The sequence below is a fragment of the Barbus barbus genome (genome assembly GCF_936440315.1).
Source record: "Barbus barbus genome assembly, chromosome: 2".
NCBI lineage: Eukaryota > Metazoa > Chordata > Actinopteri > Cypriniformes > Cyprinidae > Barbus > Barbus barbus.
In genome coordinates, this window is record NC_136730.1 from 22,910,836 (window position 1) to 22,938,788 (window position 27,953).

At 38.0% G+C, this 27,953-nt stretch overlaps 1 long non-coding RNA gene and 1 pseudogene across 2 annotated transcripts; both read right to left on the bottom strand.

The window, feature by feature from the left end:
- Window positions 1-894: 894 nt before the first annotated feature.
- On the bottom strand, window positions 895-17,088 carry LOC306884011 (ATP-binding cassette sub-family C member 12-like; annotated as a pseudogene). The gene is made up of 30 exons: window positions 17,044-17,088; window positions 16,764-16,909; window positions 16,370-16,516; window positions 16,024-16,147; window positions 15,417-15,643; window positions 15,137-15,310; window positions 14,890-15,033; window positions 14,638-14,786; window positions 13,826-13,933; window positions 13,258-13,452; window positions 13,073-13,144; window positions 12,868-12,979; window positions 11,678-11,750; window positions 11,356-11,559; window positions 10,310-10,444; window positions 10,046-10,142; window positions 7,867-7,932; window positions 7,669-7,758; window positions 7,464-7,567; window positions 6,904-7,086; window positions 6,302-6,528; window positions 6,037-6,174; window positions 5,145-5,334; window positions 4,952-5,041; window positions 4,659-4,848; window positions 4,216-4,375; window positions 2,019-2,097; window positions 1,324-1,438; window positions 1,085-1,249; window positions 895-1,015 (listed from the first exon to the last, which is right to left on the bottom strand). The product of its transcript is annotated as an ATP-binding cassette sub-family C member 12-like (transcript).
- A 9,034-nt stretch (window positions 17,089-26,122) lies between these two features.
- LOC306882358 lies at window positions 26,123-27,699 on the bottom strand. The gene is made up of 3 exons (XR_013785236.1): window positions 27,621-27,699; window positions 27,120-27,190; window positions 26,123-26,882 (listed from the first exon to the last, which is right to left on the bottom strand). It is a non-coding gene; the product is annotated as an uncharacterized lncRNA (long non-coding RNA).
- Between the last annotated feature and the right edge of the window lie 254 nt (window positions 27,700-27,953).

Below are 27,953 nucleotides of genomic sequence, written 5' to 3' on the forward strand. Positions count from 1 at the left end.
CAAAGGAAACTTGGTGTACTCAAACAAGACTGTGTGTGTTGAAAGGTATTGGCCTAAAGTGTTGATGGTACATTGCTCAAAATACAAAAAACAAAAACAAATCTTAAAATACAAAAGTCTCTGAAAGAAAGTGTTTTAAATGATGCGTCATATGGGTGTACGAGCGTCACTGCAGAAGTTATGCTGAAGGATATTGGACACAAGCAATAAAAAGTCACTGATATCTGATTAATGTCTTTCACGCTGTCTCTTCACTGAGTTAAAATAATTCCCTCAATCCCTCATCAGTCTGAGATGCACGCTGATGCTGGAATTTCAACACATTTCATCAGTTAGTGTCTCCACTGATGCAACCATGGCCCAATAAACACTGGTACTGGAGGAGGAGAGAGACACCCAGTGTCCAAGATGAGAAAAACAGACCGACTCAACTAGAACATTATCAAAGCATAAATGAAATATACTATAGAACATCTTAAGTCCAATGCAAGCTTACAAGAGAGAAACAAGGCTTTATTTGTGCATTTGATATCGGTTTCATGACATAAATATATACATGAACCTAGGAAAAATGAGTGAACATTTACATCTTAGTCTGTAAGTGTTGTGGCTACAAATAAATAGATTTTGAAGTCCGGTCTCGGTAAGATACAAAATATAAAAAAAAAAAAAAAAAAAAAGTAGACAAAGCACATGAACAAAAATGTGCAGAGCCCTTTGAAGTTTAAGGAAATTACACTAATAATTTGAAGCTGAAATAAAAAGTTGCAATGTGTTTTTAAATGTTAAGTTCTGTGGCCCAGTGCCCCCCCCCCCCCCCCTTACAAAGGTCCCCTTTAGAAAAACAATTGCTCCCCAGTTTGTATGCTCTGCTGCAGACTCTTGCAACAGTGTGAAGGTCTATACGATTATGTGAAGTGCTTCACGAGTTCACTTGATTAGCTGCTGCTAGAAGTGATGCAAATAAAGAGTTCGGCCTCTGTATCAGGTCCTGTGGTGGATCAAACTCAACCACCTGGAAGAACATAAAATTAGGCTTATTTAATGATGCTACTATACTATAATATATATATCAGTGGATCACCTTGCCCTGGTCCATGACGAGTATGCGGTCACTCTCCAATACTGTGTTGATTCTGTGGGCGATTGTGAGCATAGTGCAGTGCTGGAAACCATCTCTGATGGTGTGCTGGATCATGCTGTCAGTCTCGGAGTCTATAGACGCTGTCGCCTCATCCAGTAGAATGATCTGTGAACACAATTTTATCATTCTTCAAGAGAAAGGAATATTTGTGGTGATTCTGGGTCTGTTGGTGTTCTTACTTTTGAATTGCGAAGGAGCGCTCTAGCCATACACATGAGCTGCCGCTCTCCGACCGAGAAATTCTCTCCATTTTCCCATTACTGGAGAGTGCAGCTTCTCTGGCAGCTTAGCAATCAGAGACAGAGAGAGAGAGAGAGAGACAGAGAGACAGAGAGACAGAGAGACAGAGAGAGAGAGAGGTGGATGATTTAACACCTGAATGCCCGAGTGTTTCTTTCATATTCTATTATCATTATATTCTGTTGCTGTTTCTCTATTCTTTTTTATGTTACCATGGCCCAAAGTCTGAAAGGTACTGAGAGGAATTTAAGCAGATGTTACGTCTATGTTTCATCACCATAGTGCAGATCACACTAACATGCCCACTCTTATATTGTGATTTTTCTTTGCTCTCCCAATAAATTATATCCTCACATAAAAGGCTAGATTAACTTAATGATGTTTGAGCTGCTCCTTGTAGAAACCGTAACTGTTGAAATCACAATGAAATCACAGCACCCCACGGATCACCTGAAAGCTAACTTTATCAATGAGTGAATAGAGTTAAAGTGCCAATTGATCAAATGCCAAATACTTATATAAAAACGTATCGTTCATCAAGTTTGAAACTTCGGAAGCCTGTAGCTGAAAAAGTGTGAGCTGTTTTCTGCTATGAGAAACATGTATTGCTTGTAGGCCTCATTCAAGTCTTTACCGTGTCCTTCATGAAGGTCTTTTCTAGAGCAAGCCAGAGCTCCTCATCTTTGTAGTTGTTAAAAGGGTCCAGGTTATACCTGTATAAACCACACAAACAAAACACTTTGAAGTCACCATCTAAATCAACAATTCTTCTTTTTTAATGGAATATTGCAAATGTTGGACATGGCAGGTGGTGCTTGTGGCCATGGCCTCGTCCCTCGGCCAAGCCACTCCAGCCGGAACCCTTCTACCCTCCCCCCCAAATTTCCATGGGGCAGCTACGGGGGATCATGAGCCCTCCGAGGCTAAACAAACAAGAACAAGACAGCCCACACAGGGCTGAACACACAGGAACAGGAAGCCCTCCTGGACTAGCTCGGAAGCTGATGCTTCTTCTGGGCATGACAAGGAGTCAGGGGCCCTCACAGGGTCCCTCAGCAACCGCCTCCACTTCCGCGACAAGGAGGCAGCTGGGAATGGCCTCCGCAGCCACAACAAGAGGAGCCGCCTGCCCCAGACGTGTCTCCGTGGACATGACCGACATGACAAATTAAAACTGTTCCTGAGGGCAAGACAAGACTCAAAAACAGCACTCCTGGCCGTGACTAGGGAACTGGAGTCAGCGGCGGGCCGGCAGGCTAGCCACATTAACTGCAGACGGGCTAGCCACATTAATTGCATGCGGGCTTGGGAGAGCTGCGGACGCCGGCGTCAATCTCCCGCGGACGGTGGACTGGAGGGAGGTGCGGGCGGCGGGTTGGCTTTCCCCGCAAACGGCGGGCTTGATGGCTCGCGGCCAGCGGACTCGCGGCTATCCTGCCGAACTCCCACACTTTGAAGTCACGGGCTAGGGCGGAAGGAAACAGGAACAAACAAAAGACTTAAAAAAAAAAAACGAACAAAACAAAATGAGGTGAAGGGGCACCGCTTACGGTTTAGGTCTGGTCTTCTGTCACGGTGCACACATGCATGAGGATACAGGAACACGCAGACGAGGAGGTAAACTCAAAATAACAGTCTTTAATAAATCCAAACAAGGCATGTCAAGGTAGACAAAGACAGGAACACCGGGGAGTAACGAGTAGACCAGATCAAATCAAACTGAACAGACAGGACTATAAATACACAGGTTAATCATAGATAATTAGACAAACACAGCTGGACAAGAATTAACTAATGATCACACTAAACAAGGACAGGAAACAAACCAAATATGGACACAAGAGGAGGGAACACACGACAGAGGTCTGACAGTACCACCCCATTGACAGTTTTTGTACCTTTTTTCTGAGAGGGAACTATTTGTGACCCTGGACCACAAAACCAGTCTTAAGTCGCTGGGGTGTATTTGTAGCAATAGCCAAAAATACATTGTATGGGTCAAAATTATAAATTTTTCTTTTATGCCAAATATCATTAGGATATTAAGTAAAGATCATGTTCCATGAAGATATTTTGTAAATTTCTTACTGTAAATATAACAAAACTTCATTTTTGATTAGTAAAATGCATTGCTAAGAACTTCATTTGGACAACTTTAAAGGCAATTTTCTCAATATTTAGATTTTTTTGCACCCTCAGATTCCAGATTTTCAAATAGTTGTATCTCAGCCAAATATTGTCCTATCCTAACAAACCATACATCAATGGAAGGCTTATTTATTCAACTTTCAGATGTATAAATCTCAATTTTGAAAAATTGACACTTATGACTGGTTTTATGGTCCAGGGTCACGTATCAGTAAAACTAAAATAACACTGCTCTTAACACATGCACAAAGTTTCATTCCCTCTCATCAAGCACCTGTGTTACTCATGTGAAAAGGTCACAGAAATAAGCTGACAACAATCCAAATAAATTCCAGACAAAATCAAGCCCTTCCCCTTTTTTCCCGCTTGAGAAGCCATTTTACTTCGATTTACATCAGTAACTATTTCTTCCAACTATAGTGACTATTTCTATAGTGACCACAAAATGTACAAGATTATAATACACACACAATGTAGTTCTAAGCATCAAAGATCACTGCCAATTTATTTTTCATAACTGCATAGTCCTAGTAATTGCAAATAAATTTTTGCAGTTGTGATATTTCATTTTGTTGTAAATTGCAGTTTCAAGTAATTTTAAGTGAGGTGATTCACTGGTAGAATAAGTACCAATTGTAAATAAGATAGTAGAAGAGTGGAAGAGTTAAAAGGTGAGAGGTCACCTGACTGGTCCAATGAAGAGTACATGATCCTGTGGTATGACGGAGAGTTGGCTGCGAAGATCTCTCAACCCCAGCTTGCAGATGTCCACATCATCTAGAAATATAGTCCCCTCAGCCGGCTCTGCCAAACGGAACAATGCCACACCCAGAGAGGACTTCCCTGAATCAGAAAGAGAGGGTCAACGAATTATCAATTTCAGAAAGATCTGGCAGAACATCCTCATTCATAGTGCAAATTCTTTTACTGATATGCACAAGCTGCTTTATGCATTTTATGAAGGCAACAACATATTTTAGTACATATCACAACTTTCTATTTCTGAACTTAACCCTGGTAACTGTCAATATTAACTTATGACAATAATAAGATCAATTTAAACTTAAAATTTTAAAATGAAAACATAAATTAAGCTTTGAATAAAACATAATACATTCTCTCTCACCAGAGCCAGTGCGTCCCACAATGCCGACTTTTTCCCCTGGCTTAATATTTATGTGGAGATTATTGAGGACTATGGGCATGTTGTCCCTGTATCTCATACTGTAGTTTTTAAAGGTAATGGCGCCCTCCTGTGGCCAGCCGGCGGAAGTATTCGCATCCTTGACACTTCGTGGACCCTCTGATACACAATTCTACATCAAACAAGCATGCAGGGGTAAGAAAAAAAAAACTATCTTCTAAACTGAATATGAATGCATGATATACTGAGGTAAGCTTAATGTTTAAATCTCTTACCGTAATATACTCCAGCAGCCTCTCTACACTGGTAAACTTCGCCTCCACCTCGGTGGACAATCTCACCACAAACTGAAGCATTCCTGTCAAATGCAATGACAGAAATACAAGAAACGTGCTCAGACATCTAGTTGAATCTTACATAATATAAACTTTCATTTGTTAACCTACTGTTCTAGTCTGTGAGATTTACCTGTATTGTGTAAGATAAGGCCAGGCCCTTTTGAGAAGGGTTTATGGCCTCATTGGGGCTGAGCACTACAAAAAGTGCCACTGTCAGAGTAACAGTAGTGGACAGGAAGTCTAACCAAAATGACAGCCAGCGATTCCCACAATTATACAGCATGAAGTGGTTTGAGTTGGTGTCACTCAGCATCTTAAACCTGTCATTGGAAACACACAAACAATACGTGACTTTCAGTTCATTGGTTTGCTTTCTACATTTATTTAATGTGAAGTCAGCATACAGTCAGTTGGACTACTAAGCAATTAGTGACAGCTTCTGTGTGAAGAATAAAAAAAAAAATTCTTAACTTTTTCTACCGAGTTCTCTTAGATCTTATGGCCTAAATGTTATTTCAAATTATACAACAGTTAGTTCTGGTCCTTGAATCTATTTGGCCGTATATGCTCCAACAGCACTGGGTCTTTTTAGAGTCTTCATTACACCAGTAGGTGGCGACACACAGCTGTCTTTGAGTCATTGACTCAACTGATTTGATTTAAACAAAACAAAAAACAAAAAAACACTAATTCTGTTCTGGTTTCATTGGTGGAGCAGAAACAGATGAAGCAACTGGCAATATTGTGTCTAAAATGTTTCACTATTAACTGGACTGTTGCATAACAGCAATATCCCACTTGTAATCATGTTGTTGGTCTAAATATTAACATTTATGCTTGCCTGCTGTTGCTTAGATATGCTGTATTCAGGGATATGATTCATCAGTGTCATAATGGTGTTTAATATTCATTTTGGCAAGTACCACAACGTACTGTATGACTTTTTTTTTTTTAAATTCTAATATAAATTAATATCTTAATATATTTTCATAGATCCAAATGTATTGACAGTGATATCTTACCGTTCAATGTACTGCTTTCTTTTGTCATAGGCATGGATGGTGCCAAGTCCCTGTATGGTAGAGGTGGTGAGAGAGATCCAGGGAGATCGACTCACGTTCTCCATCCTCTTCATCTGGCGAATGCTCCTTTGGAAAACACTAGGGCAAAGAGAATACACAGATGGTTTGTAAATTTCATGCGATTGAAACCTGTTTGGTGGATTATTGATTGTGATAAAAACAAAACCTCATCTTATGATGTTAAGGTTTAATGTTTATGTCTCACTATAGGATTGTGGCAAAGATGACTGCGAGAATTGCCACGGCGATCAGGAGGTATGGGAACACTACACAGATGGTGAGAATGGTAAAAGTGACGATCAGACAGAACTGCAAAAAGTTCTCCATATTGAATGGCAAAACTGCATCAACCTCGTCTTGGTCTTTACTGAAGCGGTTCACCAGGCGGCCAGTGGGAGTTGTGTCAAAAAAACTCATTGGGCTGCCAAGGATCTGATGACAAGTACGGTCACATGGTATCAAAATGCTGCAGTTCTCATTTTACAGAACAAATAGTAGCACAATGCTTGATCACTTCAACTTAAACTTGACCACTCACATTATAAAAACTAGTTCCTTTGCCATGAACCAATAACAATAAATTAAAAGTCTAATCTAAATTAAAATTCTAAAAAAGAGAAAAAAAACAGGAATCATAAAATGAATCATAGTTAATTAATCTACTATATCACTAATATATTATTAATACAATCCCAATTTCTGCTAAAAAAAATTCAAAAACAAGCAGCTTTGTCAATTACAGCAGAAATAGTGGAAATATCTTGGCTTATATGGGTGGAGGGTTCATCTGCTAATAATATGTCGTACCCGTTTGAACATGGTGTCATGCAGTTTGGAAGAAGCACGCAAAGTGACTTTAGTGAAGGCGTAGCCCTTGGCAATACACAGCAGTACCATAACAACGATAATAATGCCATAAATCATTAGGTAGAATGGCAGGTCTGGATTCTCTGCGATATTACCACTGCTTGATGAATTACTACTGCTGTTCTATAAGAAAAGAGAGAGAAAACTGTGAATTGATAGTAAGATGGTAAGGTGAATGTGTGTGTGTGTGTACCTACTTAACCATATTTTGGGGACAAATTTGTACCCAAAAGTGCGGTAAACCTGACAAACTCTCCAAAAACCTCCCTTTGGGGACGTCCTCATTTGTAAAACGGGTTTAAAAATAAACTAAAAGTTATTTTTAAATTGTAAAAATGCAGAAAGTCTCCTGTGAGGGCTAAGTTTAGGTGTAGGGCAATAGCACAAACAGTTTGTACAGTATAAAAATCATTGCACCTATGGAATGTCCCCATTTAGATAGCTAAGTAAACGTGTGTGTGTGTGTGTGTGTGTGTGTGTGTGCGCGCGTGCGGATTTACCCCTGTTCCTTGTTGTAACCAGTAACTCAGCCACCAACTGCTGAAAACAGTCGATCCCACGAGAAGAATGAAGAAAAGAATAACAATGAACAGCAGTATATACCCTACAAAGATATGTAGGCAGAGATAAAGGTATAAATTAGAAACAGTGTTAACAGTATTTATAAAGTACAAAGAGATAGAGGTGGAGAAAGAAGAAAAAAACCTCCGGCAGCTTTGCAGTATTCGTGGTAAGTCCTCCACGTAACTGAACCTTCAAGCGACATTTCTCGTGTTACTAATTGATCCTTTTTCCCTATAACACACATACAGACCATTGTGTGAGTCAAAGTTAACCAGTATGAATATAATGGATATTTTCTTATATTGTGATTATATATTGTGAATGTTTTCATTTATCTACCTTTTGTTTCTGTGGAGTCTTTGGGTAATTCATTTGTTACATGTTTCTCATCAGACATATCAAAAGCTATCAAGAGAAAAGAAAGAAGTTTTAAGCAGATGTCTGTTTTACCAAAAGAATTATTCATTACATTTAATGATAATTACCAGGCATAGGGACTGCATATTTAAACTGTAACATCTCCTACAGCGATCAAGTCACATGAAAACAAATTTGGCACAAGCCTTATATCTATCTGTAAAACAATGCTAAACTTAAAATGTTCATGCAAAATTTGAATTTATATGGAAGCCATGATGCTGTTACGGGCTGATGAGACGTGAGACGTACGGATCCATTTGCAAAGCTTTATTATAGGACATGGTAAACAGGGAGTTCGGGAATGGCCTCCGTGGCCATAACAGGGCAGACAGTGAGTTCAGGAACGGGTGTCACCACTTCGGAAGGTTCTGCAGCGAAAGCCGCCACCTCTGGAGGCACTGGAGCAGACTCGTGGACAGGAGAGGCCTTAGGAGCAATGGCAACCGCCATAACGGGAAGCACTGAGGTCAGGGGAACAGTCTCTGTAACGGCCAGGGTTGAGGCCCTGGGAATGCCAGCTACTCGCACTGACATCAGTGGTGGGTCCATCACACTGGATATCAGAACTCGAAGGACTGACCTTGAATCTGTGGTAACAGCCTCTGGCAGTTCGGTGGAGGCGTGAAGAGACTCTGGCTGAGGAGCTGAGGCGTGACGTGACTCTGGCTGAGGAGCTGAGACGTGACGTGACTCTGGCTGGAGCACTGAGACGTGCTGTGACTGGCTGGAGCACTGAGACGTGCTGTGACTCTGGCTGGAGCACTGAGACGTGCTGTGACTCTGGCTGGAGCACTGAGACGTGCTGTGACTCTGGCTGGAGCACTGAGACGTGCTGTGACTCTGGCTGGAGCACTGAGACGTGAGCAGACTCTGGCTTGGCAGGCATGACGTGAGCAGACTCTGGCTTGGCAGGCATGACGTGAGCAGACTCTGGCTTGGCAGGCATGACGTGAGCAGACTCTGGCTTGGCAGGCATGACTCGTGACGATCAACTGTGGCTAGGCTTGACTCGTGACGATCAACTGGAGCTTGACTTGATCTTTGCGCAGTTCTCATGGACCAATTGGGTGCGGTGTCTCCCTCCGCGACACCCACAGTAAAAGGAGAACCCACCAACCTCAAGGCATAGTCCATGAACTCAGCGAGTGATGAACGCGGACCCTCTCTAAAGAGGCTACCTCTCAGAGGTTTATTAAGGCCATCACCAAACAGATGGATCAAAAAACAGTCCGGCAGATCTGAGTCATTGGCTAGATTTAAAAATTCCTCAATGCACTCCTCCAGCGATCGGATACCCTGCTTAAAACGCAGCAAACGAAAAGCTGTGTCCATACCTTCCTCCTGATCCTCTGGAAAGCTGCTGGATCCTCTTATGGCCGAGTATTCTGTTTAGCATTTATCACTCCCCAAGCGATAGCTACTTTACAGAGCCATAGTCTTAGTCTTGTCTTGCCTTGTTTATCTTGCCGTGTCTGACCCTGCCTTTGTTTCCTGGATTTACCCCTTTGCCTTGCCGTTTGGACTCTGTTCGCTCCCCGTTTGGATTATTGCTCTCGTCTCTGGATTATCTCTCTGCCTTGCCCCTTTGGATACTGTTCGCTGATCGTCGACCCATGCTTGCTCCACGGATTGCTCTGTCTTGCCCTTGCCATACCTGTTTGCCGATCTCTGACCCTGCCTGTTTTCTGATCATGTTTTTTAATAAAGCTTTGCATATGGATCCACACGTCTCACGTTTTGCCAGCCCCGTAACAGATGCTTTGTTTAGACAGTCTTTTATAATTGAATTTTTAATCACATTCAGCTATTATTTCATTATATTTCTTATAAAACATTTATAAATACTTGGATATAGATATAGGATTATCTTATATCTTAGAATAGACATTTATAAATAAATTGCATTTTTTTTTTTTTTTTTGTTATTTATTACAAAATAAAATAATCTCAGGAAAATATAATAGTATTCACAGTAGTAAATAGCTATTCATTTTTTAGATTTGTTCAATTTGATTTGTTGTTGCTCTCCTAAAGGGATCCAAAATGAAAGAAAAGTAGATTCTTTTAACTCTTGTTAATAATATATTTAACCACTAACCTGGATTTTCGATTCCGTTGACTTTGGGCTCTTCTGGATCGGTCTGTTTAGAGTCACTGTGTTCAGTATGTGTTTTGGAATCAGACTCTGAAGTTTCCTAAGATCCAAAAATTAAAATTAAGAAGAAATTCAGTTACACAAATCATTCTGTTCTCAGATTTTGTTTTTGCTGAGTATTGGAAACTGGTACATCTCAACATAAGTTTATTTTAATGGCCTATTTCACTGATAAAGCAATTGAGAGGAGTAAGTGAGAGTGGTTACATTGCTCTGATCCATCTGGAAGTTGTTAATGAGGTGAGCATAGCGGCCTTTAGATTTCATCAAATCACTGTGAGTCCCTGCCTCCTTTATCTCCCCATTATCCAACAGCAACACCTGATCACAAAACTCCAAATACTGCAAACACAACAGAGAGTAGCACCTGATAACATTGGCTGAGATGAGCATGCAAAACAATCTGGGAATTACTAATTAAAAGTTATGATTTTCATATCATTATGTGGAGTTGCACATTAAAGGCAGCTGTGCTGAGTCACACTGACTCACACAGTTGCTAAGACATGCTGTGTGACATGAGTCAACAAAAGGTTTGAGCTTTGTATTATGGTTAATTTTGTGAATGCACGTGAAAGAAAATGTGTTCCTGCCATTACATAATCAGTGAGGCAGGCTTAGATGACCATTTTCCCAACCTGAGGAGGTTATACATTAAATGTATTATGACAACACCAATGAATCATTATTGTTTATATCATGAAACTGTCTACATGAGGTTTATGTGCATTTCCATGCATGTTTTATTTTGTATCTTCTTCCAGGACAGCGGTAATACATTAACTTCACATACATACAACTACAGGCTTTAAGCGCTTAAACATCTGTTGACAAAAAGCAACGTACAACTCAGCAAAGTTTATTTATCTAAAGTCATTTTTGGAGCAGGTATACACAAGAGCTATAACTGGTCAATTAAGTGTTTTAGATCAAAGCTAGAATAATCTATATCATTACAGAAACTGGCCTGATTTTTGCAATACTTTAAAAATATCTTTATTTTTAGCATTTGTAGCTTTTTTTATTAGATAATATAATGACTTTAAGATTTTATTGATGACCATGACTTTTCCACAAACCACTTAAAATTCCCTGATATTTTCATGTTTTCAGAAGCTACTGAGAATCATATCTATATGTTCTCTGGTAGGAGCAAATATTTACTCCACTAACAGTTCAAATCTTTCGAAGAGAAAATAAGCTTGCAAAGCCAATGAACAGGACATAATGGAATAATGTCAAGAGTGAATTACCTGCAGTTGATGAGTGACCAGAATGATTGATTTGCCCTTCAGCTCTTTCTTGACGCATTCTTCAAATATGTGCTTCCCAACATGTGCATCAACAGCAGACAGAGGATCATCCAAAAGGAAGATGTCTCTGTTAGAATACACTGCCCTGGCCAAACTGACCCTCTGCTTCTGACCACCTGAAAGATTAATACCTCGCTCTCCAATCTAGACACACACACACATAAGTAATATTATCATCCTCATATGCTATTTGACTGAATTCAAAACTAATGTATTAGTATCTGATTAGAGTACTATATGTTGGTAAAATGTGGAAACAGACCTCTGTCTGGTCTCCATATGGAAGTATTGCTAGATCAGGATCCAGACAGCAGGCATTAATAACTCTGGCATATCTGAAACACAGCAAGCAAGTACCATATTTTTTAGGATGCAGCAATTCAGTACAAAGGATCAATATTCAACAACAAATTTACATAGATTATAAAACAGCTAAGACTGTGACCAGAGCCAGAAATTTACCCCATCCAATAAAAGTCATTACAAGCAATAAAAAACACCATAAAGCGGTTCATTGTCTTCTTGGCACTAAAACAGAATCTGGTAAATTATATGTGTTAGAAAGGTGAGGGCCAGCTTCCTATAAATTAATACTTGCTATATTTGTAATTTCAAGATGAAAGGGTTAGTGGTGTCTAAACTGTGTATGTCGGAGACCTGGTCACTAAATTTAGCTGTTCAGTGAAATAATGTCACGTTTCACACTAAGATACTCTTCTTTTGTCTGTCTTGCAATCCCACCGCCTAATATTTATATCTAGAGAAACTAAGAGTGCTCACATTTACCACTGTTTGGCCATTTTTGCAGGTGGAATCCAGTCATTTCAAGCATCCACACAATCTGGAATTTTGTGTTAGGGAGAAAGACTTCCCTATGCAGATTTTGCAACAGGATCAGGTTGATTATGCAGATTCGCCTTGTTAACCAAGAGAAAACTGCTTGGTTTAAAAGTGATTCTGTGTAAGCTGTGTTACATGCATCGCTACACTGTTGACAACATGAAGGTTTCTCTTTTACCTTTCATGTAGAGCAGGCTGTAGAAGTTTTATCAAGATTTATTGTAGCTGAAAACCTATGACAAAATATAAGGTGAAAGGCTGTGGTCATGAATCATTTCATTGCTTTAAGACATGACTGTACATTTTCTTCTAAGTTCAGTTTAGAGCTGCATTTACCATTTTAAAACTTCAACTACATTAATCTCTCCTCTTCTGGCCAATAAAGATGCTGACATGATAGACTTGGTGTTGGCATTTGGCCTCCAGTAAAATGTCATAATATAACTTCAAATGTGGCTTTGTGGTTTACTAAAACTCTGGCAACTGCACTGCCTGTTTTAGATTGTAAAATTTACTGAGCAGAAGTGAACTCTACTGACACTTAAAAAAAAAAAAACGTAAATGTTGACCAAAGTCTTTGACCTGTTTAGTCTTTGATGTTTATAATTTCACCTGGTTTGGTCAAATGTTTCTCCCATGAGGATATTCCATGGAATATCCAGGCTTGCTGGGAAACATATGCTAATGTTCCACTAGCTGACACAGACCCACTCAGAAGATGCATCTGCAGGAATAAATGATTATACTGTCAGTCACACCTCATCATATCATATCTGAATCTGTTCATTAAGATGCAGAAAAGACAGAGGCACCACACCTGCTCAAGAATACTTGAAATCAGAGATGATTTTCCACTTCCAACATTGCCACACACCCCAAGCAGACTTCCCTATAAATGAACAGAGAGATTCATTAGACTCTGCTGTAGTGCTAGAACACATCCTGAATGTTTATCAACTATTGGAATGGCATAACGTCACATATAATATAGTCATATCACACCTTTGAAAGAGTGAAGCTGATGTTTCTGAGTGAAGGTTTGAAGTCGGCATTTTCAGATGGATCTTGAGGCTTCTCGGTGGAGTTCATGGCATCTGGCAGGCCCCATGAGAATGAGGCCTTTTCCACGGCCAGCGCTAAGTCCATGTTTTTATCCTGCGTGAGATAACCTTTGGGGTTCTGTATCAACATGAGCTTCTGTAGATACAAGCATTAAATGTTTGGTTATTTGCATCGTACTGCTAAGAAAAATCAGGTCATTCAAAATGTTCATTCAGTGTAACAGACATGATGGACATGTGTCAGAGTATCAACCTACAGCGTGTGTAAAATACTCTGGAAATGTGTGTAAAATACTCTGTTTCCTAAACGCTTATCTTTATGAGTCACTTGTATGAACAATTTAAAATCTTCCTCAAATATGTCCTGAACTAATACCAGATTAGAGCAGATAATGGCGCTTAAAAATCATGGGGAAAAGAGAATACCTTTTCACCAATGGTTTAGGTATAAAGGAGAGATTATGATCTTTGGTTTTGGATAAAATGAGAGAAACTTGAAAGAGACCAACCTTGAGTCTAGTGAGAGCCACTTTACCCTCAGCCACCGCTTTAACAGAAAATGGCAACACGCCCATAGACATCCTCATGCAGTTAAATACAGCAATGATAGTGTAGGCCTGTAGAGAAACAATAAGATTAGTTAGAGATTAGAGATAACTCAACAGTATAAGGGCCGATTTCATAGACAGGTTTTAGACTAAGCCAGGATTATGCCATTGTTCAATTAGGACATTTAAGTAATTTTTATAAACGTGCCTTAGAAAAAACATTACTGGTGTGCATCTAAAGACAAAACAAAGGCACTGATTTGTTTTAAGATCAGACAGTGCAAGTTTCTTTCAGCTGAAACAGCTCAGATTTGCATAGAGAAAAGGCTTAAGCCTTGTTTGTGAAACCGGGGGTATAAGTAATGAAGTTAAAATACTCAAATTTATATCTACATTACCAAAAGTCCACTGGGGTCAGTAAAATTATGTGTTTTTAAAACAAGTCAGCATTTATTTGATCAAAAATACAGCAAAAAAAATATACAGTAAATTATAACTTTTATTTCTATTAAAAAATTCCTGTGATGGCAAAGCTGAATTTTCCGCAGCTCCAGTCAGTGTCACGTGATCCTTCAGAAATTATTCTAATATGCTGATCTAGTGGTATTTTTGCTATTTTTCTGAATTATTTGATGAATATAAAGTTTAAAAAACAGCATTTAATTAAAAAGTAATAAAAGTATTAATTATTTCCAGGCATCAAACATTTTGACTGGTAGTGCCTATTTATTAATTTAGCAGAATATAAGCATATTTTTGTTTTCTGCACTCACGGTAGAAGGTAGAAGAGGCAGGTTCAGTGCAGTGTGGACAATGAAGGTAAGGATGGTTGCTAGTGTGGGAACTATCGTCGTAAAGCAAGAGTTTAAACTCTGAACATAACCAGCCTTTTGTAATAGCAACTTCTCCTTTTTCCTGATATCTAGGTTGGAAAAAATAAGGTAGGAATAGATGAGAGAAAATTGAATACCTACTGCATTCCATAGAGTCATGAGTAAATAAAATAAAATGGATGGATGGACAACCTGTGACTGTTTTTTCAAAAGATTCCTCCCACGCAAACATCTTAATGAGTTTGATGCAGGTCAGAACTTCATAGTGCGAACACGTCTGTCTGTCACAGATACAGTCCGCCGTCTAAACACACCAATCAGCCTGGCGATTGAGAACTACAGCGCACACATACAGACAGGAAAAATCAACAAAACATTACTAAGATGAGTAAATATCAAATACAGAGCTCAAAACACATTACAGAAGAGACCAGCACACCTGTATTGGTATGAAGATCAAGTAGACCAGAATTCCAATAACTGCTGTGTATCCCAGAATGACGCAGGCATATATAATACATATGATCAGCAGGAACGGAACACACAGCAGAAATGTTCCAAACATGACTGCCTCAAACATTCGATAGCCATCACTCGTCAACACATTTATCGTCTACACCATAGAGAAACAAAGCATTAACACAACAAGCTCTGTTTGTATTGTATGTAATTCAAAGGGATAGTGATATTCACTGCAGAATCAATAATCAATAGCTTACCTCTCCTATACTAATGCTGGTTAGACTCCTGAGAGATATGATTTTGTTGAAAGCGAGCATTGAGAAAGCTCCCTTTGCTCTCACAGCGGTGCGCAAGTTCATAGCCCACAGGAGTGATGCAAAAAATGCCTTGCTAAATTCACCCACGAAAAGGGTCACACACAAACCAACGCCATGCAACAGTGTACATGACTCAGGCTGCTCAATGTAGCTCAGGATTTCATTTACTAAAATAGACAAGAAGGCAGATCAAAAGTAAAAAAAAAAAAAAAAAAGTAACATTCAAACAACAAGACATAATAGGAAATCATGCGCACTAGATCAGAGGTTTTCACATTTAATTAGAACTATCTGGCTTTAGTACAATGACAATATAAATTATTCAGTTTAAGAAGCAACTTTATAACAGCATGCTTACTTTTTTTTCTCACAAAATATAAATAGGTATACATAAAAATATACAGTTGCTACTATATCTTTTGCAAGTGGGTCACTCAAAAGGGGATCATCTTCAATATAAAATATTGAGCACTATAACGAACATGAAAGTAATATGTTTTATTCATTTTTCAACTGAATGATGCTGTGTACTTCTAAGCCATTTTACATACCGGACCAACAAATGCTCCGAAAGCAAACAAGACAGAGACGAAGAATGCCACTATAAATCTTGTCTTTATGCCTTCTCTAGACCCACACGGGCGACTTCCTCATCCCACAGTCTTTGGAGCCTGAACACAACAGAAATCACAACTTTTTTTTCCCATTTTTTGAACATAATTCATTTCCCCACAAATACATTTTCCCAGACTCAACCTGGATATATGAAAAAACATCAGACAATGACTTGTGGTTTCAGTTCGCCAAGTGCTACACTGGAGCTACTCATTCTGCTGAGACTTCCTAAAAGATTTGAATGGAAAGCTTATGAAGTATTTACTTAATTGTTGTACCTCTCTCCATTGGTGTGGGCTCCATCATGAGGTGAGAGATGAAGTGAGTCCTCATCTAACCGATTCCTAAAGAGCTTCCACATCATGGGTGTCATCCATACAAATGATGCGAAAGAGAAGAAGCCAGCATCATCGACTGGGTGTGAGCTGTAAAACGTTAGAAAATGTGCATTTAAGAACACATTATGAATTTTTCAGAAATTATATATGAATGACAGACTTGTTGATTAAAAACAGAAACCTTGGGGCATTTCATTCATTAGCAATGATGAAAACAGATGTTATTTTAGGTTTTTCTCTGATCTCTTGATGAAATGGACAGATCACTTTCCTTATTGATATAAAAAAATTGTAATATGCTAAAATATGTTGAGAAATCTGGTGATTGTCTTACTTTGAGCCAAAACGGAATGGGATGAGGGTTTTCAAGCTTTGCTGGTACTTGTGCTTCTTAGGAGGAGGTTCTGGTTCCCTGTAATCTAGAACCGGAGGACCTTCAGGAAAAGCACTCATGACTGAAGCACTATCTCTTCTCTGTTTCTGCACAATAAGAGAGAAAAACAGAGATATGGATATCATAAAATAAAAGTCAACAAAAATGAGAGTCAAAAATATCTCAGAGGACAAATGTTTTGACAGAGAAAAGTAAAATATACAGTCAGCATCTCACTTACAAAAGAAACTCCTTCCACATTCTGTTTCTCTGTGGAGTTCCTCATTTGTTCAGTTTCTGTGGGTTATTATTAATCAAGAACTTGAAGAAACATGAAATATAATGTCTTGAATTAATAAAAACAGTACTTACAGTAATACTAATATATTAATATTAGTAAAAGTTACTTACCCTTTACCTGCTGTCTTTGTCTGTGTACTGGTCAATGTATTTGTCAGGTTAACCACGAATGCCCTAATACTCTAGCAGCAACGAGCTTTAATATCCTGATGCTGAGTTACATCACTATTTTACCAGGCTCAAAGGTTAACATGAGCAGAGGTCTTGACACTCCGTGCTCTGTCTCTCTCACCACCTGTCGGATGCTGTAAATCCAGTCTTTTTTTCAGCCTGTTAAATAAACCAAAGTCAGTTTATAACAGCCCTGAGGAAATTGACTCTGGTTGAGAAGGCAAAGACACAAGAAGGTTATTTCACCTACTTTTTACACAGATGTTATGTTACTGTTTGAGTGTCAGTCACCACAATTAAGGTCAAAACGAGTTACAGTTTCTACAAATACAAATTTCAACAACGAACTGGCAGACTGTAAAGCTTTTATTTCTCTCAGCAACAGGAAGGGCCCCTGCTGAAAAAACCAGCTTAAACCAGCCTAAGCTGGCCAGGCTGGTTTTAGCTGGTCTCCCAGCCTGGTCATAGCTGGTTTATCAGGCTGGTTTTAGAGGGGTTTTGACCACATTTTTAGCTGGTCAGGCTGGTTTTAGCTGGTTTCAGCTGGTCAGGCTGGTTTTAGCTGGTCAGGCTGGTCTTGGCTGGTTTTAGCTGGCCAGGCTGGCTGGTCTTGGCTGGTTTCAGCTGGTCAGGCTGGTTTTAGCTTATTTCAGCTGGTCAGGCTGGTTTTAGCTGGTCAGGCTGGTCTTGGCTGGTTTTAGCTGGCCAGGCTGGCTGGTCTTAGCTGGTCAGGCTGGTTTTAGCTGGTCAGGCTGGTCTTGGCTGGTTTTAGCTGGTCAGGCTGGTCTTGGCTGGTTTTAGCTGGTCAGGCTGGTCTTTGCTGGTTTTAGCTGGTCAGTCAGGCTGGTCTTGGCTGGTTTTAGATGGTCAGTCAGGCTGGTCTTGGCTGGTTTAAGCTGGTCAGTCAGGCTGGTCTTGGCTGGTTTTAGCTGGTCAGGCTGGTCTTGGCTGGTTTTAGCTGGTCAGTCAGGCTGGTCTTGGCTGGTTTAAGCTGGTCAAAGACCGGCCAGATAGCAGACTGACATGGAATCAGCGTAGTTTCTCGTGGCATCAAAACAATGTTGATTTTCTGCTTTTTAAAAATCTCACATACTTAATAATAGATACATTAGTAATAATTTATTAAACACACCACATTTAGTCATAATATCTTTATTAATACAAAATATACAGTTACAAATACATGTTTAGAGCATACAAACCTTCTGTATACAAAGCTTCTTTATTAGACTAATATAGAAATTAAAATGTTGCAATTAAAACTAAGTTCTTTGCATTATCAGATCAGGGATGTAAACTAATCAGGTCAGGATTGAAAAAGGTGATGAACATGTAACCCACAATTTTAATATCAGTAGACAAAGTTAATTTTCAATAACTCTTTGGGTCTACACGAATCACACAAATGATCTATTTTGTATTCAAAATGAATATTTTCACTTAAAGATAATAAGTTTGCAAGTTGTTTATGTCCCTTTGTTATATTTGCATACAGTGCATCTATTGTATCTAGTATTATTGTAACGAAACTGAGCACTTTTATTTCCCTTAAGAAAATGTTTTAGGAGTTGAAATCTTATATTTTGTTTCTTTCTCTCTCACAAACACAACAAAACAGTTACACCTTCTCAAAATCTCCATTGCAGGTGTATAAATCCTATTCTATAAATCACAAATGAAGAACTTCACAGGCTCAGTTATACCTGATTTATGCAGGGATATATTTCATTTTTTTCAGAATATTCTGTAATATTAATTTCGTCATAATATTTAATTCTTTTTTTCCTGTAATGTGTGTTTATTAGAACTGAACATTTTTTATAGACTTTATTAGAATTTAACTCTGGTATTTTTGTTGTTGTTGTGGTATATCTTTGGTATAAAAAAACAAACTATGAAGTTTGTAAAGAAACATCCATAAAAGTGACTTATATACCTTTAATTTAGTCTAGAATATTGAATGTGAAATAGTAGCACTCAAAAAAAATTGCACAAAAAAAAAATTGCACTGTAGAAATATGGTTTTGGCAAGAAATGTACAGTGGCAAAGTAATTTCAGGGTGGTGTTGTGTCGATTGAGTAATAATGACACGATCATGTCAGAATTCTGTGTCAAATAAAATGGGTCAAGGGCCACATGCTGTGTTTATCAGTGGATAGAGCGCAGGTATGCATGTGGGATCTCACATACTGATATGTCATGTGAGATCTCGCATATGAGTTCTCATTCTTACAGTCGCGGTCAGAATTATAGGCACCCTTAATAAATAAGATCAAAGAAGCCTATAAAAAATAAATCTATTGTTTATACTTTGCTCTTTCATTAAAAATAAAATAATCACAAAAATCTAACCTTTCAATAAGTAAAAAAAAATAAAACAGGCATGTGATCAGTTAGAGACAAATAAAAAAAAGCAGGAAAATATCACCACGCCCACAAGCCACGCCCCCGGCACTTATTATTAAAAATATATATTTTAGCACATTAAAAGATATATCTTATATTGCAATACATACTATTGTCCTGTAAAAATAAAAAGCAGCATTTAATAATCGTGATAATAATATAATATAAAGCATAAATAGAATTGTTATTATTAAAGTACCTTAAAGTATAAACTCTTCTGCTCATCAAGGCTGCATTTATTTGATCAAAATATTGTGAAATATTATTACAAATTAAAAAAAAAGTGGAAATGTAAAAAAAAAAAAGTTTTCTATTTTAATATATTATAAAATGTAATGCTATTCCTGTGATGCAAAGGATAATTTTCTGCATCATTACTCCAGTTTTTAGTGTCACGTGGTTTTTTAGAAACCAATTTTATTTGATGCTCAAGAAATATATCTGATTATTATCAATGTTGAAAAGTTGTGCTGCTTCATATTTTGTGTGGAAATGGTGATACATTTTTTTTCAGGATTCAGTAACACTTTCCAGTAAGGGTACATGAATTATCATGAATTGCATAAATTAAATTGTCAGTGTTATCCACCTGCTCACTGGCACTGTAATTTTGTGAGGAAAACATGGAAATAATTTGTTGTTTTATCTTGCAAAGACATGCTTTCTTCTGTTTCCACACACATTTTTATGAAAATGGATATAATACTGTTTTTCTGGATTATTCATTCCAAGGTGCTGCGATTTCTAAGGCGACTTATATAAAACAATCAAGGTCAAGCGCAAAGCGTGCACATTAGGATTGGTGACGAATGAGAAAAGTGAGTTTATTTAGAGTTTGTATTGTGCAGTTTCCAGCAACCACGCCACTCGTTTCAGTTTCACTTTAAATATTTAGGCTGGGTGTTTATAATACGTGGTATAGTGAATGCTACTGCAGTTTGTGTTAGTTTTTACTTATATTTTCGTTCTTTTTTCTATTCTGAACACTGCTAAATTTCCAGGATATTTTTGTGGAGTGCAGGGAATATACAGTTGGGCAAAAAAGTATTTAGTCAGCCACCAATTGTGCAATTGTTCTCCCACTTAAAAAGATGAGAGAGGCCTGTAATTTCCATCATAGGTACACTTCAACTATGAGAGAGAGAGAATGGGGGGAAAGAATCCAGGAAATCACATTGTAGGATTTTTAATGAATTAATTGGTAAATTCCTCAGTAAAATAAGTATTTGGTTACCTACAAACAAGCAAGATTTCTGGCTCTCACAGACCTGTAACTTCTTCTTTAAGAGGCTCCTCTGTCCTCCACTCATTACCTGTATTAATGACACCTGTTTTAACTCGTTATTAGTATAAAAGACACCTGTCCACAACCTCAAACAGTCACACTCCAAACTCCACTATGGCCAAGACCAAAGAGCTGTCGAAGGACACCAGAAACAAAATTGTAGACCTGCACCAGGCTGGGAAGACTGAATCTGCAATAGGCAAGCAGCTTGGTGTGAAGAAATCAACTGTGGGAGCAATTATTAGAAAATGGAAGACATACAAGACCACTGATAATCTCCCTCGATCTGGGGTTCCACGCAAGATCTCACCCCGTGGGGTCAAAATGATCACAAGAACGGTGAGCAAAAATCCCAGAACCACACGGGGGGACCTAGTGAATGACCTGCAGAGAGCTGGGACCAAAGTAACAAAGGCTACCATCAGTAACACACTACGCCGCCAGGGACTCAAATCCTGCAGTGCCAGACGTGTCCCCCTGCTTAAGCCAGTACATGTCCGGGCCCGTCTGAAGCTTGCTTCAAATTGCATTACTGAAAGCATCCTAAAGGTGTCTGAACGTGAGGGATTGCCCCGGATGAAATCGTCAGGTGAAAGGTTATCATGTGGATAATTGAATTTACTGCTAAACTATTATTCATTAATTTTACTAATAGTTAGATTGGGCAGGCCTTCACAAAAGGGCGTTTAATTACAATTAAAAAAAGTAAAAAAATTGCCTTGACAAAAGGGCACTTTGGGCATCGAGGGGAAAAGGGGCAGGTGCTCAAGCACCAAACCCCCACCTGCACGTGCCCGACAATGAGTAAAAAAAAGAATATATTTTTTGATATGCAGCAAAAGATTGAAGAGCATCACAAATTGCAAAGTGGCTATAAGAACATTAGCTAAAGCATTGAAAATTCCCATTTCCACCATCAGGGCCATAATTAAAATTTCCAGTCCACAGAAAATGTCACAAATCTGCTTGGAAGAGGATGTGTGTCTATATTGTCTTAATGTTTATTTTCACAGGCCTCTTTTTTCATATTTATCAAAGGTGCCAGTAATTCTGACCACGACTGCATATACAAATGTGCCTAATTTGTTTATGACTTCACATTTTTGATTCGGGTGTATGAATGTGTTTTGCCCCACATTCACTGCAGCAACTCTTTCCTAACTGTGAGCATATGAGTTTCTTAATTTGTGATTTGTAGAATAGGATTTGTGCACCTCAGGATTTGAAATTGTATTACTGTCGTGTTGTGTTTGTGAGAGAGAAAGTGTAAATAAAACATTTGCAACTCCTAAAAAAAAATTTACTTCGAATTTACTGATACGCATGTGTGACTATTTTTTATAACTGCAAATTCCACTGTCACAGGTGCTCAGTTTTGCTAAAATAATACCTTCATAGAACATGGTAGTAGTCAGCCATCCATGCAAACGCAGAGAGGTCAGTGTGGTGTACTGTTACTGATACAGCTGTCCAGGCCAACATCTGATGTACTGATGTCTTCAACTGGAAAACATGCAATAAATATAGTACAGTTCAAAATCCATCATACATAACCAATATAACATGGCTGCCTAATCCTGCTCCTGGAGATCTGCCTTCCTAAATTCAGATCTGGACACCCCTGCGTTATGAAGTATCACATCTGGTCTCTGGTATTATAAAGTATCAATCCAAGTTTAATTTAAGATTAGCTAAGTAGAAAATATTTGTGGCATAATACTGGCATTTTCTTTTTCATGCAATTTTCATACAAGATTAACCCTCTACAGTACGCAATATAATATCAACGAGAAAAAAAAATATTTGTGATGTTTTTCCTGCTTAAAATTGAACACTATAACAAATTCAATAAACATTTTCATTAATTGTATTTATTTATATTTTAAAAGTGTGTTGCCTCAAGGCAACATTGTACCACAACGGACAAATTAAACATTTGACATTTTTATGCATAAAAAATAAATATATTTATTGTTAACATCATTTTCCATAACCAAACACCTGAACAGTTAGTTTTATCAAGTTTTTAAAGTATTGCATATCTCATATTTAATAAAATGCAATTTCATATCCAGCTCTTGCTCTCAGGCAACATTGTACTATCGTGGATCACAAGTATAATCTAACCATCATATCAGTTATCATATCAAAACATTACAATCAGAGTTCAAGTTAAAAAATTAAGGTAAAAAAATCAGCATAACCTTATCCTAATATGCACTTTATCCTTACAAGCATGCACACACACACACACACACACACGCACATGCATGTAAAATCTCCTTCCTCACTAATGACACCTCACTGCTTCTGAGAAAGCAATTCCTCAACAGAAAAATCATAATGTGCAGATATAGTATCTGAATTACTATTTTTACAAATGCATTACAAAATTTTGCAAAAATGCAAATACATTTAGATAATTCTAACTCTTTTCCTTACTAATATCATATACTTGTATTATAACTTAGCAGGCCTGCATGGCCTCATCCGATTCCATTACGGTACAATGTTGAGGCAACATGAAGTTTTAATTTCCTAAAATAAATATGATGATATAAAGAAAAGTTTTTGAAAATACTTCTTAACTTAATAATGAAGGTGACTCATACTTGTTGTAGGCAATTATATGGATGAAAATTGATGATATATGCACTTTTCATTGGAGAAAATAGGGAGTCATGTGACGTGCACATGTCCTGACATTAGGTGCGTTCGACTTGAAGCACGGCTACAGACGGCGATCAACGAGAGTAGCCGCTTGCAGTCAGGGGCGGAGTTGAAAACGGAGTCGTCAAGTCGGACACTTCGGGGCTCTCGTAATTTGCTGCATCTACCTCAGTCATGGCAGATCACGTGGCGTTTGCTTGCTTTATTGCAGACGAACTGGAAGCTATAGAAATGCCGTTATTGTTGTATGAAATTGAGCACAATGAGCAACGAAAGTGAGTAAAGGTTCAATGTAATAAGTATTGTTTTAATAAACCTTTAAGATGTATGTAATATTTTGAAAGGGTGTCATCACGACAGAAACAAGTTTTAAGTAAATAAACAGAACATATTGAAAATTTGACTTGTGCAGTATGATTCATTATGCGTGTTTTTGCTACTGCAACTTAATAAAAATAATAAAAAAGCACATTTTAGTAAGACAAAACACCATGAACATTCATACGTGAACACCATGAACAGGCCTACGGATAAGCCCAATTTATTTGCCTTTCTATTATGATTTATACCAGCTTATGAAAGTGATCTGAATGTTGTATTAAGTTGACATCCAGCCAGAGTTGTTGGCAGTAATCACATGCAAGTGAAGATGGATGAACCCAGTAACTAGACAATTAGTACCAATCAGAATCCATGATGACCACATTATATTAAAAATCTGTAAGATTGACATTTGATTTATTCCATAAAAAAATGATTATCTAAATAGGTTATGCAGCTTAATACTGTAAAGGGTCTGTATGAAAAAGGTCCAAAATAAACCTATGCTATACGAATGAACAAAAAAGTGATTGCAGTAAAAATAATTGTAATCTTTTAATAAACATGATTTACGAGATGAAGATGACATGAAAAGTTAATTTATTTTTATTTTTTTGAAAGTCCGTATATGAGCATTAGTGGGACTGAAGTTGTCAGAATAAACCCGAAATACACGTTGGTGTTGTCATGTGGTGAATTTGGCCAATCGTGAAACAGCTGTGTCGTCATCAGCGCTCCCGCAGTCGCTCTGGAGAAATTGCGCCGGCTGAGTCAGCCGGCTGCTCTCGAAACGCTATCGCGGTACTTTGATGCCACACGTGACAGTGACGTGTGGTCGGCGCCGGTTCAAGTCGGACTAAATTTCTAACCGGCATGCACTGCTTCAAGTCAGCCGCCGATCGGTCTGCTAAGTGCTGCATGAAGTCGAACGCACCTATTGGAAGCAAAATGGACCACTGTGGGTCATGTGACCACTTTTTTGGGGTTTTCATTGATTAGTGTTTGAGTTCTACTACCCTGAGATAGCATTTATCAATTAAATGGGTGTCTCATTTTATTAAAAAATCCTAAAATAAAGTATGTTGCCTGGAGGCAACACAGTACCAAACGATGCTAAATATCAAATTAAATCAGTAAATAAGGAATAAATGTGTACTACAGAGGTGGCACAGAAGAACACAAGTGGCTTGTAGGTGTATTTTCAGATGTTTAATGAGGCTCAGAGGTTGCATAAGTGCAATTAAATTCACTGATTTTATCACTGAATCATTAATTGAATTGATTCGTTCGAACGGCTGATTCATTCAGGAGTGAAGTACATGACTGTCTTTATGAATGGGTAATTGAATCATTGACTCATTAATTTAAAAACGCAGTTCATTCTTAAACGAAACACCGCTGTATTTGAATGAAGATGCACAGCGGCTTGGCTGGACTGAAATGGTCGCACTGTAAAGCCCTGCAAAGGAGCATTAGTTCCTCTTCAAAAGTTATAGTACACACCACCACACACAAATGAGACGTGCAATCAACCTTTTGCATCATCTGGCAGAGTTTTGCCTACAAATAAATGGTGATATCTCGGTACATGTAATTTAGAGAACAGGTAAACACTGTTCATTTACATATATTACCAACACTGTAACAATACAAATCTGGTTGAAAATCTGTTAACTTACCTTTTAGGGCAATGATTACAATATAAGGATAATATTTGGCAGCTTTGTATGTTCATTTATAGTTGTCATCATCTGAAGTCATCGTGAGATTTGGCGTCTTCTGAAGTCTTCTCAAGTGAGGCTGGATCCAAACTGGAACTTGCATAATCTTTAGTAACCTTGGGATGGGCATCCCGAGACAGAAACAGGAAACCAAAAGGAGAAAGATTAGCAGAGGTGCTGTTCGTATTATTTCACACAAAAGATGATCCATTTCTTCACATATAACTGTAGTGCACGATTATGATATGTGTTTTGTGTGAATATCTGTTAAACTGTAAATTATTTCTGTGACCAAAGCTGTATTTTCAGCAGGCGTGGTTCAGCAAGGTCTGCAGCAGGAGAGAGATTTGGGAGACGAGCATTGAGTAAAGTGCAAAATGATAAACACCTGTGTCTAATTGCAGTAATTAGCGTGGATAAGGTTATGCTGATTTTAAATTTTTTTACCTTGAAACAACTCTGATTGTAATGTTTTGCTATGATAACTGATATGATGGTTTGGTTATACTTGTGATCCATGATGGTACATTTGGCTGGATAAAAAGCCACCGGAGAACGGGAAGGTGGAGAGAGAGTCTGGACTGGGAGCTTGTGCGTGCTTCTCCCAAAAACAGTGGGATGAAACAAGCCCCCTCGCCACAGTTTAAAAGTTATTTTAAAAAAGAAAAGAAAAAAGAAATTCATATTTTTATTCAGCAAGGATGCATTAAATTGATCAAAAGTGAGTGTAAAGAATTTTGCTTAAAATAAATGCTGTTCTTTTGAAATTTCTATTCATCAAAGAATCCTAAAGAAAATTAAAAATAAATATTCAGCAGCTCAACTGTTTTCAGAAATGTTTCTTGAGCAGCAAATCAGTATATTATAATGATTTCTGAAGGATCGTGTGACACTGAAGACTGGAGTAATGATGCTGGAAATTCAGCTTTGATCACAGGAATAAATTACATTTTACTATATATTCACACAAAACAGCTATTTTAAATCGTAATATTTTACAATATTACTGGGGCTTTTTTTTGTGTGTTTTTTTATCTGATTTTTTAAAATAAATTCAGCCTTGGTGAGCATAAGAGATGTATTTTCTAAAAATATAAAATTTTGAAGAATAGTGTATATTTGAGGTTCACTGTGCTTTGGAGATGTTGTCTGACAGGAGGTTCGCTCAGATTCTGGGGTGCAGCAGGCCATCAGCATTGAAGAATCTAGGAACATAACAAGCAATCTGTCACAGAGACAACCATATTTAGTATGCAATGCCAGGTTTATTACAAGGAAAATGTAAATGCCACCTCTAAAGCAGAGGTGAAATGTGGAAAAGTTAAAAATTATTTCTTAACATAACAGAATTTGTTTCTAGGTTTACTTATTTAATATTCTCATACTGCTTACTTATGGATGTCAAACCCGTCTTAAAAAATTAAGAAGCTTTCCCAGTTCACCTGTCCTTCTCCGTCTAGGGCTCCCTTCAGACATTGTGGAATCTTGGAGCTTCCCCTGTTGTTTGTTGCTCCTGCAATCAGTAGTTTTTGTATTTGTTTAGCAGGAGAGATCACAACACGCTTGAACTTGATTCAGTTTAACTGTAGCGCAGTGACGTCGCGGATTAACGGTACAGTGCAACTGTTAGGCTAAATGTTTAGGTTAAATAAATGAGCCTATTTCCAATTACCCATTGAAAAAAACACCAGCAAAACTATTACAGAACTGTCAAAAGCTCTCATCTACACATACATATGTAATTAAAATCCCAAACTTTCATAAAGAGCTCAGTCTATGGAGTTAGCCTAATGTTACGTCCTCTGAAAACTGCTAAAATGCTAACGGACATGTTCGAAGACATTAAACCATTTATAAATTAATTTCAACAGACAATTACAAGCAAGAGAAGTGTCAGGGACAGTTGTATGTAATATCTGTGTGATTTTAGGGACTAAGCTTACCGAAAACAGTCAAAACAGCAGCGAAAGACGGAGCTTCCTGCTAGTCAGTCGTCGTTTCCATGGCAACTCCCTCTACTCCAGTGTTTGAATGAGACTCGAATGTTCAGCACGCGCGCCAATTAAAACACGTCACAGTCACGAAGAATTCACATAAACATTTAAAATTAGAACATTACATAATAAATAAATTAATTAATTATTATTAAATCATCTATTATTTTTCTATTCTTTTTACTTGTTTTATTTTGTGTTCACGGTGTGTGTGTGTGTGTGTGTGTGTGTGTGTGTGTACTTGGATGGGTCAAATGCAGAGCACAAATTCTGAGTATGGGA